Raw genomic sequence first — 13,431 nt, forward strand, 5'->3', positions numbered from 1 at the left:
AGCACTCAGGTGTCCAGCTCAGACCTGGACGCTCCGTGACAGTTTTCTCTTTCGTCCACGAGCTTAAAATTCAATGCAGAAAGAGTACTTTTTGTTCTGGGATGCGAGAATCAGCTGCTATTACTATTAATCATACAGGAGCCCGGATTGGGACTATGTAAACTTGCATTTTTAGTCTTCGGTTAGTCTAGTGTTTTGGGTTTTTAAATTTATGTATCTGCTACTGAACAAGAGCTTTTCATATTTGTAAGTTTCCGAAACTCTTTAAACGATTAAAATTGCTCAAACTCTGGGATAAGGAAATACTTTGAGAGGGTTATTGTTATTAGAGCATCCGTATCAGAAATATTTCCATACAGTTTTAGAAAAAGTGTTACATTTTATCCGGCGTGAAGTTTGTAGTGGAGGAATGCTTAAATCCTAATCTACAGATCTGAGGAGCTAGGAACACTGCCCCAATTTAATAGGCTGCTGTTCATGCTAAGTAAGTTTTCCTGGTGGTTGTGCTCTGACCGTGTAGATGCAGTATAGGTAAATATCGTCTGGGTTTGAGAGTTTTAAAGTGTTATTCTTAAGATTTAGCTGAACACTGTTCACACCATAAAATGTGAATCTTGAACTTGGTCATGGTACAAAGGTTGGCAGCAAAAGGACGCTTCTCTACAAATTAACTAAACCTCTTAGATTCCTTGGCTTGTGGTTTGCCATTGAAAATTGTTTACTGAAAAAACTACCTTGGTGTCTTTTAATATTAGTTTTAGTAACACCACAACTTGGTCTATAGCCAGAGCTTGAAACAAAGCAACCTTTTAAAATAACTCATTGACTTTTAAATATCCAGCTTAATTACTTGCATAGTGGTAAACAAAAGTTATTTTAGTCTTATGCACACTTGCCCAGTTGCACTTGTATGTTCTGTGCGACATGCTATTCATTGTTGGCTTTTAAGTTACATTTTAGTTTCCAAAAACTGACTTTAAGAGGGAGTAATGGAAGTGGTGAGCAACGTTAAGAAAAGATAATGATTAAAAACTCTCTATATAATATTTTAAACTATGTATAATATATATTTTTTTTCATTAGTGCCTGGAAACATGGGCAAGAAAAATGTAATAAGGTATTGCAAAATTTAATGTAAATTCATGCAAAGTCTTAAAAATATCATAAGTCGTAACCCATGGAGCTCATCTGAAATGGATTTTTTCCTCTGTTTATGTTTGTGTGATCAAGTTTTAAAATAACAGTGGCCAGGAAATCTGAGAGAAGCTGAGGCCCTTTTCTCATCCTGTTGTGACTTTGCCTGGAGACTGTGGTAGATTATGTAGTCCATTGTTTAGATAACCCAGCTGTCTCCGGATTCTCAAATACAACTTTCTTTTTTTTTCGTTAATTAATTTTTATTGCAGTATAATTGCTTACAATGTTGTGCTACCTTCTACTGTACAGCAAAGTGAACCGGCCATACATAATACATATACCCCTCTTTTTTGGATTTTCCCTCCCGTTTAGGACATCACAGTGCATTAAGGAGAGTTCGCTGTTCTGTACAGTATATTCCCATCAGTTCTCTGCTTTATACATGGTATCAGTTGTGTAGATGTGTCAGTCCAATCTCCCAATAAAACACAGCTTTTCAAATAACATTTTAAAGAAATGATCATGAGGTTTGAATAAATATAAGCACCCCAGACTTTTTTCTAAGAAAACTTTACAGTCTGCCGATATCTTTTGTGTCAAATGTCAGTTTTACAAGGATATTTAACCTTTGTGAATTTTTTATTTCTATATATTAAAACATTTTAAGTAAAAGATTGAAAAAAAGTATGACAACTGTAATAAATTCCATACGGTTTATCTGCGATGCTTATGAGATATTTGGTATTAGTATAATTGGTGACTGGCCCTTTGGTAGGATAAAATTGTCGTTTATTAGGCATCTGGCATGAGCAGAACAGTGAGGAACTTGATCTACAAAATAATTTTCAAGGTTGGTGGTCTTGTGTGTGTGTGCATGCTCGGGTGCTCAGATGTGTCCGACTCTGTGACCCTCTGGGCTGTAGCCCCCCAGGCTCCTCTGTCCATGGAATATTTCAGGTAAGAATAGTGGAGCAGGTTGCCACTTCCTACTCTAGGGGATCCTCCTGACCCAGGGATTGAACCTGCGTCTCTTGAGTCTCCTGCATTGGCAGGCGGATTCTTTACACTAGCACCACCTGTCCTAAATTGTCCCTTGAGGAAATTTAGGCTCAGAGAGTAAATATTTGCTCAAGGTAATGAGGTCCTGTCAGTTCCTGAGAGATTCTGGATTCACGCTCAAGTCCTCTGACCGTGAAACCTCGGTCCTTTCCACCAGAGCGGGTTACCTTGATCTCAGGTGCATTTGGTAGACTCTTCTGGTAAACCTGCAGAACTGGTATTGTTCTAAAGAATGTAACTGCAGAGTGAAGGAGGTATAGAGGAGCAATGTTGAGAAAGACTGGACATGGGACTGTGGAACTAACTTTGAATTCTGTTTCTTCGTTCTTAGGTGGACAGCCTTAAACAGTGATATGATGTTGCTTTATCATTTTGGGGGTAAATTCCAGAATATTACATGTATTGTGCACTTTTAATTTTGGTGGGTTATAGGAACTAGAATCAGACTGCAATGTAGTACTGGTTTTCATTGTAGCTGAAATGAATAGCATAATATTCTTGGTTAGGATGGAACTTCAAATGAGGTAGACTATTGCCCATAAGTACAGTAGTTGCCTTTTAAATAATACATAATTAACTGTGTAATACTAAGGGGGGAAATGGTTTTTAGATCATGATTAAATGGGGACCTGTTCGATTAGAACAGTTTTTTAATGGCCTGTGTTTATTTCAGGAATGTCCCTCGAGCTGTAATAGACGTAGAGAACAAAAATGAGCACACGAAGTCCACCTTCTGTAACAAATGAGTCATTTCGGCAGTAGGATGTGGCTGAGTAAATGAGCAGAAAAATGGTGGGAAGGCGGAGTTGGGTGACTTCTGTTACAGGTGTTTATTTGTTTTAAACTGCGGGGAATTTCGCATCTGGAAGATACTCATATTCAACTGTAAGTACAAAACCATCATCCAAAGGCTAAGTGTAAATTATTAATGGATGATCTGTAACACATCTGCTTAGGGGTGTGTGTGTATGTGTGTGTGTGTGTGTGTGTGTGGATAATCAAGAACTAACTAAAGCTTAATAAGCTTAATTTTGTTTTTGATAATAAGCTTAACTGTTTTTGAGGCATATATAATGTTAAGAGGAACCAGGACGGTCTGCATTTAAAATAGTTACACTTTTATTTGACACATTTCAGTTCAGTTCAGTTCAGTCGCTCAGTCGTGTCCGACTCTGCGACCCCATGAATCGCAGCACGCCAGGCCTCCCTGTCCATCACCAACTCCCAGAGTTCACTCAGACTCACGTCCATCGAGTCAGCGATGCCATCCAGCCATCTCATCCTCTGTCTCCCCTTCTCCTCCTGCACACAATCCCTCCCAGCATCAGAGTCTTTTCCAATGAGTCAGCTCTTCGCATGAGGTGGCCTTTAGCATCATTCCCTCCAAAGAAATCCCAGGGCTGATCTTCAGAATGGACTGGTTGGATCTCCTTGCAGTCCAAGGGACTCTCAAGAGTCTTCTCCAACACCGCAGTTCAAAAGCATCAGTTCTTCGGCTCTCAGCCTTCTTCACAGTCCAACTCTCACATCCATACATGACCACAGGAAAAACCATAGCCTTCATACACTTAGTGGACTGTTAATAATCTTAAAGTGTAACTCTTAGGATATCTTTCTAATTATGGTGTTCAAAACAAAGATGAATTTTTTGTTTTCTTGTTGAGTGGTGTAAGAATGACACAGTGGTTTGAGAAATGACCACAAGTCAGCAAGAGTTCTCCTTGTGAGTACTGAAGCGTGGGAAGTCAAACCGGAAGAACAGATCCAGCTAGAAACCTTGCTAGTGTCAGAGAGAGGGGGAAGGCCTTTTCTATTCACAAAGCAGACCTCCAGTGAAACCAGAATACCTAGGCACATTCCTCAGGTGATATTCACATGCCTGCCAGGAGATGTGCACAAAGCCCGGCGGCGCTCCCGCAGAACCGCAGGCATCGCTCTTGTACCTTGCCTCACTTGTTCTTTTCTTTGAAGGTAATCTGCCGCTTAACCTTTAGACGGTAAGGTATTCGATATCGCAGATTTAAAATACTTCTGTTCTATATGGATGAGCTCCTTTTCCAACCAGTATTTACTGAGGGTCCATTGTGTCTAAACACAGCTGTTAATGGGCACTGGTTCTTCCCTGTCCTGGCAGATTTAGGGTACAGAAAGCATGGAGCAGATGCAAAAAGAAAGATAATCAGAAACATCCATTTAAAACCTGAAGACGTTTATGTCAGAAGTGAGCACCTTACAATGTGTGGTGCTTTCCCGTTTTGGAATTCGCTTATGTACATTTGGTCCTAGAGAAACTTGATTAAGTAGATGTGGTAAATTCATTCCTAATCTGCAGATGAGAAAATGGAGACCAGAGGAAAAAATAAAAGTATTAGGTTGGCCAAAACGCTCATTCTGGTGTTTCCTGCCACCTCATGGGAAAGCCTGAACAGACTCAGTGGCCGCGGCTGTACTGTGTTCAAGGCCACATGGGAGGCTGCTTGGGGGCACCCCTGAGAACTGGACCTTCTGCCCACATACTCCCGTAGATCCGCCCTCCTCCAGGTCTCTTAGCTCTTAGGTGTCAGTTGGGGTCAACCTTTCAGTCAGTCCAGTCGCTCAGTCGTGTCGGGCTCTTTCGACCCCGTGGACTGCAGCACGCCAGGCTTCCCTGTCCATCGCCAACTCCCGGATGAGTTTACTCACACTCAGGTCCATCGAGTCTGTGATGCCATCCAACCATCTCATCCTCTGTCGTCCCCTTCTCCCCCTGCCTTCAGTCTTTCCCAGCATCAGGGTCTTTTCCAATGAGTCAGTTCTCATCAACCTCTCAGCAGTGACTTATTTCATTTTATGGATTTAAGTCAGACGGGTCAGAAAATTCTGAATAATCAGAGTCACTAAAGTGATAATTATTAAATATGTAGTTACAAATTGTTTTTCCTTTTTCTTCCTTTTTTTTTTTAAATGGAAGGTGGAAGATGAGCATGATGCATTATTATGGAACTACTCTAACTTTTCAGTACATTAATGGAGTCAGTGTTGGTAGTTAACTTTTCTAGTTGTAGAGTTTTTAAGAGAAAACTGCAGTTGGTTTTGAAAAAGGAGAGAAGTATTCTGGGGAAATTTTGGAAATAAATTTTATGACTTGGCACATTGGTATTGATCTGATGGTTATCTTGCTTTTGTAAAGGCTCACTAATGAGCTGTAAGGTGTGACTGTGTTGGTATCTATATGCCTTCATTCATTCCACAAATATTTGAGTGTCTTGTCACATGGAGGCATGGTTCTAAAGTGTCAATAAGGTGGTAAATTAAAACCAAGTCCTTGTACTGAGTGACATTTTATTGTTGTTTTGAATTAAGTTAATTATAGACTCTTCATTCTAGTATGTCATTAACAGGGCTGACCCTAAAGTTGGGAAATAGTTGCCACAGTGGTGCAATTTGAGGGCTACTGAAAGCCTCATTTGCTCTAAAATATTCTATTCTTGGCCTTCAGTCCCCTGAGTCACAGCCCTATTACCAGTCGACTCCTGGTAAATACTAATATGTTCCACCTTTTATCACAGTTTCAGGAAACAAGGCTGAGAGATAAGTAAAGGGAGGAGAGAGGGTTGGCAAGGTGTGATTTCCATGGCAGCTATTGTTTGTTGAGCGCTTGCCGTGTGTAGGTGCTGTGTCAGTCGGGCGCTGTGTGTGCCTTAGCCCAGTTAATCACCGTGCCACTTCAGTGCCCTTGGCATTGTGACTTGTGTCTTGGGAAACAGAGACACAGGCGTGTTAAACTCGCTGCCAGCCAGTACTGGGTGAAGTTGGGACTGAACCCCTTGCTGTCCTCAGCGTGTGGTCGCAGACACTCCCGTGGGGAGGGCGTCGTGCCGACCGCAAGTCATGGCGCACCACGCGGGGGAAGGGCTTGGTGAGTGAGGGGTGGGCGTGGAGGGTCAGGGGAGCTTGTTGGGTGAGTGGGGGGAGTTGTGGGGGGGCAGGGACAAGGTGGGTTATTGTTGTTTGCGTTACTGCTGACCCCTGACCCGCTTCATTCCAGCCCCCAGGCCCCAGAGTTGCATTTGTGAAAAGGGCTTGCTTGTCCAGCCCCTCAGTGGGAAGGCAGGCAGAGGGGAGGGCATCCCGGTTTTGCTCCTTGTTACCAGGGTCACATGGCTTTGCTTCTCTGGGCTTCAGTTTGTCAGATGGAGGCTACAGTATTACCTACCTGGTATGGTTCTCGTGAGGACTGGATTAGACACTAATACAGGGAAAGCACATAGCTAGGGTACAGTATTATTGTTACTGTGTTGGGATTTTCCCCATGTTTAACGTGGAATGTTCATCCAAAAGGAGAAACAAGCTATGTATTGGAGATTCAGGTGAAATCTTGAAGGGCTGACCTGTTAAGTAGTACTTAAAACAGGTGCACACCACAATTACCTGGGGAACTAGTAAAAACACGTCAGAGAGGTGTGGGTGGGGTGTGGGCAATGGGATTTTAATAAGCTTCTCAATTGATTTATTTGTGCACCAAAAGTTGGAAACCACTGGCTGACACCTTTTCTTCATCCTCTGCTTTGGGAGGGTGTTCGCAATTACACCAAAACATTGCTTGGATTTACCAGGCAGCATGTGGTAGAAGGAAGTGAAATATCGGTTACCAGAATCTCTCCATTGTTTGTTTTCTTCATTTAAGCTTATTTGGAGCTCACAGCATTTATCATGAGAGGACAACGCAGTGTTAAATTTCACACGTTAATTGTATAGAGTATTTCAGCTTATTAACCAGCTTCATTTGGAAGGGAGCTGGTCATGTTTAATTTTTAAATGACTACACAGATAGCAGTGGAGCTTCCCAGATGGAGCTGGTGGTAGAGAATCCACCTGCCATTGCAGGAGCCATGAAATACTCGGGTTCGATCCCTGGGTCGGGAAGATCCCCTGGAGAAGGAAATGGCAACCCGCTCCAGTCTTCTTGCCCGGGGAATCCCATGGGCAGAGGAGCCTGGTGGGCTGCAGTCCACGGGGCCACAAAGAGTCAGACACGACGGGGTGGGCGCACACGTGCACACACACACAGCAGTGTTATATAGATAATTCTCATTTAAATCTCAAGACCTCTTTAACCTTTTTAGCTGGATTTCTTTAGATAATGCACTGTTTCTGAATAACCAGTCTTGGGCTTGTTAGCCACAGCAGGTGAGGTCCAAGCAGGAAGAGATTCCATCCTGGATGGTGCCTGCGAAGAGACTGCAGGGGTTGGAAGCAAACATGGAGTAGGGAGGTACCCAGGGGATAGCAGTGGTGAGAAGCCCTCAGTTCTCCAGAGATCCTGGGAGTAGAGAGCTGGCCTCGAGGAAGAGGGCGGGTGGGAGCCCAGGCTTCAAGGCGGGGAGCAGGGAGGTTCCCGGGGCCCCCTGTCTTCTGGGTCTTGGCCCGTGGCGTCAGTTACCAGGCAGCTGGGGAGGCCAGCTAACATGGCTCTGAGTAGGGAGCCTTGGGCAGGGTGGAGCAGAAGAGGGAAGGGGGTGCAGAGGAGCAAGTGAATAACTCAGGCATCAGGTGGGAACTGTGGGATTTTGTTGCATTGCCTTGGTGCATTTTAAATGATTTCTAGCTTTGTGATCTGTCGGCAAAGTGCTTGAGACTACCTGTCTTTTACATGCTTTTAGAAAATGCTTTCTCATTTAATCAAACGATTAGGAAATTTAATGATCCATATAGCCTGATGAGAAACATTATCTAGGCAGGTTAACATAAAGCAATTTTATTCATGTGTTGTTATGCCTTAGTAAGTCTTTCTGAAATTTTCTTCATTAGGTAGTCTTAGTTTGATAGAATGAATGTTTTTCATTAAAAATTTTTTTTTACTGATTAAGTTTAAAATATTATGGCAAGATAAGTCCTTTGCCTTCTGGAATTTATACTTTCTATTCACTTGGACTGATAGCAGGAACACCAGACTACGGTTCATAGAAGTAGGACTATTATGAAATAATTGTTCTTTTTCCCCAAGTCCTTTTAAAGACACATTGAATTTCTGTATGAATCTGTCACCGTGTACTGTTACACAGCTGCCTTCTGCTAATGCCAACTTTACCTAGTTAATCTGAATTCTGGCTAAAAGTTTAAACCTCTGCTCTTCATTTTGGATAGATTCCTGAAGATTACTAAAGAAAAAGATTTCTTGCCTTAAAGAGATGGCGTGAAGGTCGCTATGAGCATTATGAGCATTACTTGAGACAAGGCAAGGCATTGTCTTGAGACAAGGCAATTAGAATAATTTATATTTCCCCTCTTATGGGTTCCAGGGAAAAGAGTCCAAGATTTTATTCAGATTAAGCAGCAGCTAGACTGGATCTTACTCACAGCTTCCAAAAAAAAGAGCAAAGTAATCAGTAACCAACACCTAGGTATGAAACTTTTAACATACAAATAAAGAGTACGTCTGTGTAAATGTTATAACTGGAGGTGGGGTTTGGGGGAACAAATAAGTTTCTCAGCTTGTCTTTAAAAGAGTATGGTGGAAAAAATAAACAGGTTTGGGGTCAACAAAAGCACACCTGTGCTTGGAAATCATATATTTAGATTTTTTTTTTTTCCCCTGTAAGTGAGCCTTTTTCTGAAAGGAGCGAGTTCAAACTTTTGTGAAATCTTCTGAAAGCATATTGTTTATTTTGATTTGATGCTGATAGAATTAGTATCCCGCAGGAAAGGATTGAGGCTGTTGGCTTTTCCTTGTTACGCTCTTTGAATTTCCTTGATTTGAGGATTGAGTTATTCCAGAGAGAACTTTTCTCCCTTTCCTTGTTATTTTTTTTCTAAAATTAGATGAAACAGCTGTGTTTTGGTTTGTGGGCATGATTTTCTGTCTGTTTTCCTTTTGGTATTTTGGGGAAGAACAAAGTATGCGTGTGTGTGTGTTTTGAGAGGGAATGAGTTACTTTCTCTGTGTTTCTGCTCTGTCATTATTGAGTTGAAGATGAGAAGAGCAAGATGACTGATGTATCTGTTGTGCTTGAGGTTGCAAACAGAACTGCGGCTTGTGTTGGCTAATGAGATGATGGAGAAAACTGTTTTAAAGTGTAAAAATAGTTGTTTTGTATCCACCTGCTAATGAGGAGGTTAGCATTAGTTGGGAGATTCCCAGGGGTGCTAGTGGTGGAGAATCCGCCTGCCAGTGCAGGAGACGCAGGAGACGGGCTTGGTTCCTGGATGGGGAAGATCCCCTGGAGGAGGAAATGGCAACTTGCTCCAGCTTTGTTGCCTGGAAAATCCCATGGACAGAGAAGAAAGATTTTCTGTCAGACGTGGTGGTGAGGGGGAGTGGAGGAAGAGAATTGAATGAGTTTGAGCATATGACCAGATTCACCTCAGATGGCTTTTTGGCCAACCGAGTAAGTCAGAGAATAAAATTTGAGTCAGAATTTTGTGTTTTATAGAGATAGATTCTACTGATGAGTTTGCTTTTGAAAGGGGGGTGGGTGTGCAGCATAGATTAGGAATCTATAAACCAGTTGTATGCTCTGATGATTTTCACGAGTTACTAGCATAAATGGAGATAGCCTGATGGCTGCATGGAATGTTAGTGTGTCAGAAAATGGGCTGTTTGTTAACAGTGTGCCTCTGGAACTGGCCCAGAATCTCACGCACTTTGGTCCTCTTCTCTGCGATCCCGCTGTTTGGCAACAGCGTTGACCTAGACTATTTTCGGGACCTACAGACACCTGAGTACCTCAGCATGCTTGAGCAGTGAAGGACAGCAGTGTCTCATGATGGTGATTGAAGGAGTGGGCCCAGAATGACTCTCCAACAGTACACTTCTGACAGCTCCTGAGGGCCAGAGACGTGCCACCACTCTGCGAGCCCTATAGTCCTTTCCTCATTAATTCTAACGTGGGCCCTGTGAGGTGGCTCGTCTCACCTCCTTTTGTAGCTGAGAAAACCGAGGTCTAGCAACTTGCCTAGGTGACCCTGCAGTGGGCCAGGGCTGAAGGCGTCTTCAGGTGGTCTGGATCCAGAGCCTCTGTCCCGTTTAGAATGTTATTTCCTCTTCTGTGTGTTCTTTTGAAGACTTGAAGCTTTGAGGATTAAGCAGCTGTGTCCTTCTCTGTCTACACGAGGGTGGTAGCATCCTGACCCTCAGGCAGCAGTGGTGTGGGCGGATAGGTCCTCTGTGATGTGCTCAGGTGTCCCACCCACTCATTCCTGTTGTTCACAGGGCCCCAGCCTCTCCTCGGACTGATGACAGGGGAGACCTTGTGGGCCTGTAGAGGCTAAACCATTCTAGATGATGTTTTAAATTCCTTAACCACTATCCCTTTCACTTACCTTATTAATTTGCTTTAAACAAACATATTGCTCTCAAGTTTTGTATAAGTTAAATAACTAAATTGTAATTTTTTGTTATCCTTGGAAAGCTACTTGTTTAAAGGATCCCAATAAGTGACTTCTTTTGTAAAGGGAAGAATCTTTTTGTAAAACAAATGATTGTTTTCTAAATTATACTAATAAGTCTGGATCTTTCACTTATGACCTTTGTATAAACATAGACCCGGCTAAACACACATTTCATATGAATATGCCTAAATTGAGTTTGACTTCATACTGTGCTTGATACTGTTAATAAAAAGGGATTGAAAAAATTGGCTTATTAAGTGGTGTTTGTTGTATTTGTACTAAAATGTACTTTAGTAGGCTTATCTAGACGAAGAATAATGTTCTTTTAAGCAGTAGGTTGAGGTTAAATATATAGCACAACAGTAAATTATTTTTGTGTCATAAAAATTTATTAGGTAAATGTTAGTGTTCTGTTTAAATGCCAAAGTAAGTGTTTTACATGAGTCTGAAATACATTCTCTAAAAATAACAGATAAAGTTTAGAGTGAGAGTTTATGAAACAGTTGTTATGGTTGAAAAGCAGACAGACTGTTGGTTTGGAACACACAATTTCATGCAGTCCTGAGTTAAATATTTATTTCCTGCACCTAATACCTTGCTAATGAGGCTGTGAGCCCAGTTCCATTGTAATCTGTGTTCTCTCCCCGAACACTCAACAGAGACCGCTCTGTAACCTCCTAGTTAGTAGACCAGTGGCCTCGTTTAGGTCCTTCTTCTCGTCCAACCTCTTCAGCTGCTGCTGCTGCTGCGTCTTCCTGAGCTCTCCTTCTCAGCGCCTGTGTTCTTGCACTCTCCCAGATCTCCAGCGTTTGCGGTCTGGTTTTTGCTGCTTTTCTCCGCCCATGCCTTTACTGTTCATGTCTCATAAAATCCTGTGCCTGGCACTTTGCTCTACGCACTCTGTTCTTATTTTTGATAATTAGATCAGCTCTCATTTCATGCCGCTTTCCCCTCAGATTGCTTTCTGTGTTATCTTGAGCAGCCTTTCCAAACGGATGCTGCGCAGACATCTTCATGAACTATAGAAGTGATCCCTGAACGTATGTCTCCACAGACGCCTTCCCATTTCACGTTTCCTCCCAGGCCACCTCCAGGCAGAAGCTGCCTTTCCCCCGTTTCCCTTACGATCCCCTCCTTACCCTAATGGTTCACGCTCGGAACGTCACTGTCACACTCTGTGAAGGTAGGCCATCGCTTTCCTGCCCGGGACCAGGTGCAGCCTCACGCCTGCTTTCCTGCACGGCTCCCTGCATTTGGCCTTTGCCCTCAGCGTACGGGCTGCCCTGTGCATTGCCTTCAGAGTTCTGTTTCAGAGTGGAAATCTGACTGTAATAATCTCTTCCTCAGTGAGAGTCCCTGTTTACCGCTTTAATACACTGGCAAGTCCAGACGTTTCCTGTGGGATCTGACACTCTTTGTGGCCTGGTCTCTTGGCCCGCTTTTCACCTGAGCACTCGTCACGCTTTGGCATTGTCCTGTGCTCAGGCCCCATCGACCTGTTCCCCAGACACGTCCCGGTTCTCGCATCTCCCTTCTCCGCTTCAAACAGGCCTTTGTCTGGAATACTTTCCTTTAGTCAGGCTTACCCGTCTCTCAGAACCTGCTTGAATTAAATCTTTGAAAGTAGCTTTCCCCAGTTCACTGTTTTGGAAGCATGCCTGTATTATAGTATTCATCACGGGTTATGTAATATATGTGTGTCTTCTTTCATGCTCCACTACTCTTCCTAGATGGTGAATGACTCAAGTGTGTGAACTGCCAGCAAACGATTTGGCGATGTTTTATTTAGATCAGCAGATCTTGGGTCTTAGGGCTCCTTTATACTCTTCAGTTATTGAGGACACTGTAAAGATGTTGTTCATCTGTTTAGTTATGTTTATTGATATTTGCTGTATTAGAAATTTTAAAAATATTTAATCTACTTAAAAATAAAAATGCATGCATTTTAGCAGAAATGACATGTTTTACGAAAAAGTTATTTTCCTAAACACCAATTAGTGAAAGAGTGCCACTGTTTGACACTTCTGTAAAACTCCTTACTGTCTGGCAGTAGAAGACAGCTTGATTGTCATATCTGCTCATGATTCAGTTTGTTCCATTATTTTGATTCACTTTTTTTTGTTGAACTGTTAATGAAGAAAATCTGGCGTCCTACAGATACCTTATTGGGGAAGGAAGTATTAATTCTACCTTTTCAGTTAATTGTGTATATATGCTTCAGTCTTCATCACAACTAAACAAGTGGTAATTTCTTAAAGTCCCAAGTGAAATTTTAAACCGTGTCAGTAAATTTTTTGTGTCTTGTGACCTTAAAATTCGTTATTCAGTTTTGCGCTTTAAATGGGTCTTCTCCTCATATGTGATTTCACAATATAATGTAATGGTCATTTGAACATACTATTTCCCTGAGTTATGCAGACCTTCAAAATATAGGCAATCTCATCAAAAAGTCAAGTGTTTACACTTCTACAGGATGAATTGTTTTATGTTCAAGGTGGCACATACAGGCGTTCCCAGGTTCTGTTTTCGTTTGAATTTTCTCGTTGTTAGCAGATACTGTCAGTTGCTTTCCTTGATGTGACAGGCTGCACTCAGAAAAGCAAAACTTGCTTACCAAGAGCTCAAGCTTGAGTTTGTTAGTCAAGGTTTGTTATAACTAACCAAGCTTTGTTAGCCATTCTTTCCAGTGAAAAGAGTGTTTCATGAAAAAACGCCACTTCCTGAAGATGAGAACTCAAACACTCCCGTGAATGTTTTCCTTGGGGCAACACCATGCTTCGTTTTACAGTGGAAGTAATTTGTGCACCATCCCCGTTTATATGACAGCTTTATATCTGAGGATCAAAATGTAATAGAGTTGGGGCT

The 13,431-nt window shown here is 42.2% G+C and overlaps 1 protein-coding gene across 7 annotated transcripts in view; it reads left to right on the top strand.

Moving 5' to 3' along the window:
• Positions 1 to 13,431, top strand: part of MYO6 (myosin VI) — a 157,902-nt gene that overhangs the window by 1,136 nt on the left and 143,335 nt on the right. The window contains exons 2-3 of one of the 7 annotated variants that reach the window (XM_069598031.1): positions 2,528 to 2,574; positions 2,870 to 3,081. The exons of the other annotated variants lie outside the window; for them this stretch is intronic. The gene's annotated coding sequence lies outside the window, so the exon portion shown is untranslated. The remainder of the gene's footprint in view (positions 1 to 2,527; positions 2,575 to 2,869; positions 3,082 to 13,431) is intronic. 7 annotated transcript variants of the gene reach the window in all.

This window comes from Ovis canadensis, chromosome 8 (genome assembly GCF_042477335.2).
Source record: "Ovis canadensis isolate MfBH-ARS-UI-01 breed Bighorn chromosome 8, ARS-UI_OviCan_v2, whole genome shotgun sequence".
NCBI lineage: Eukaryota > Metazoa > Chordata > Mammalia > Artiodactyla > Bovidae > Ovis > Ovis canadensis.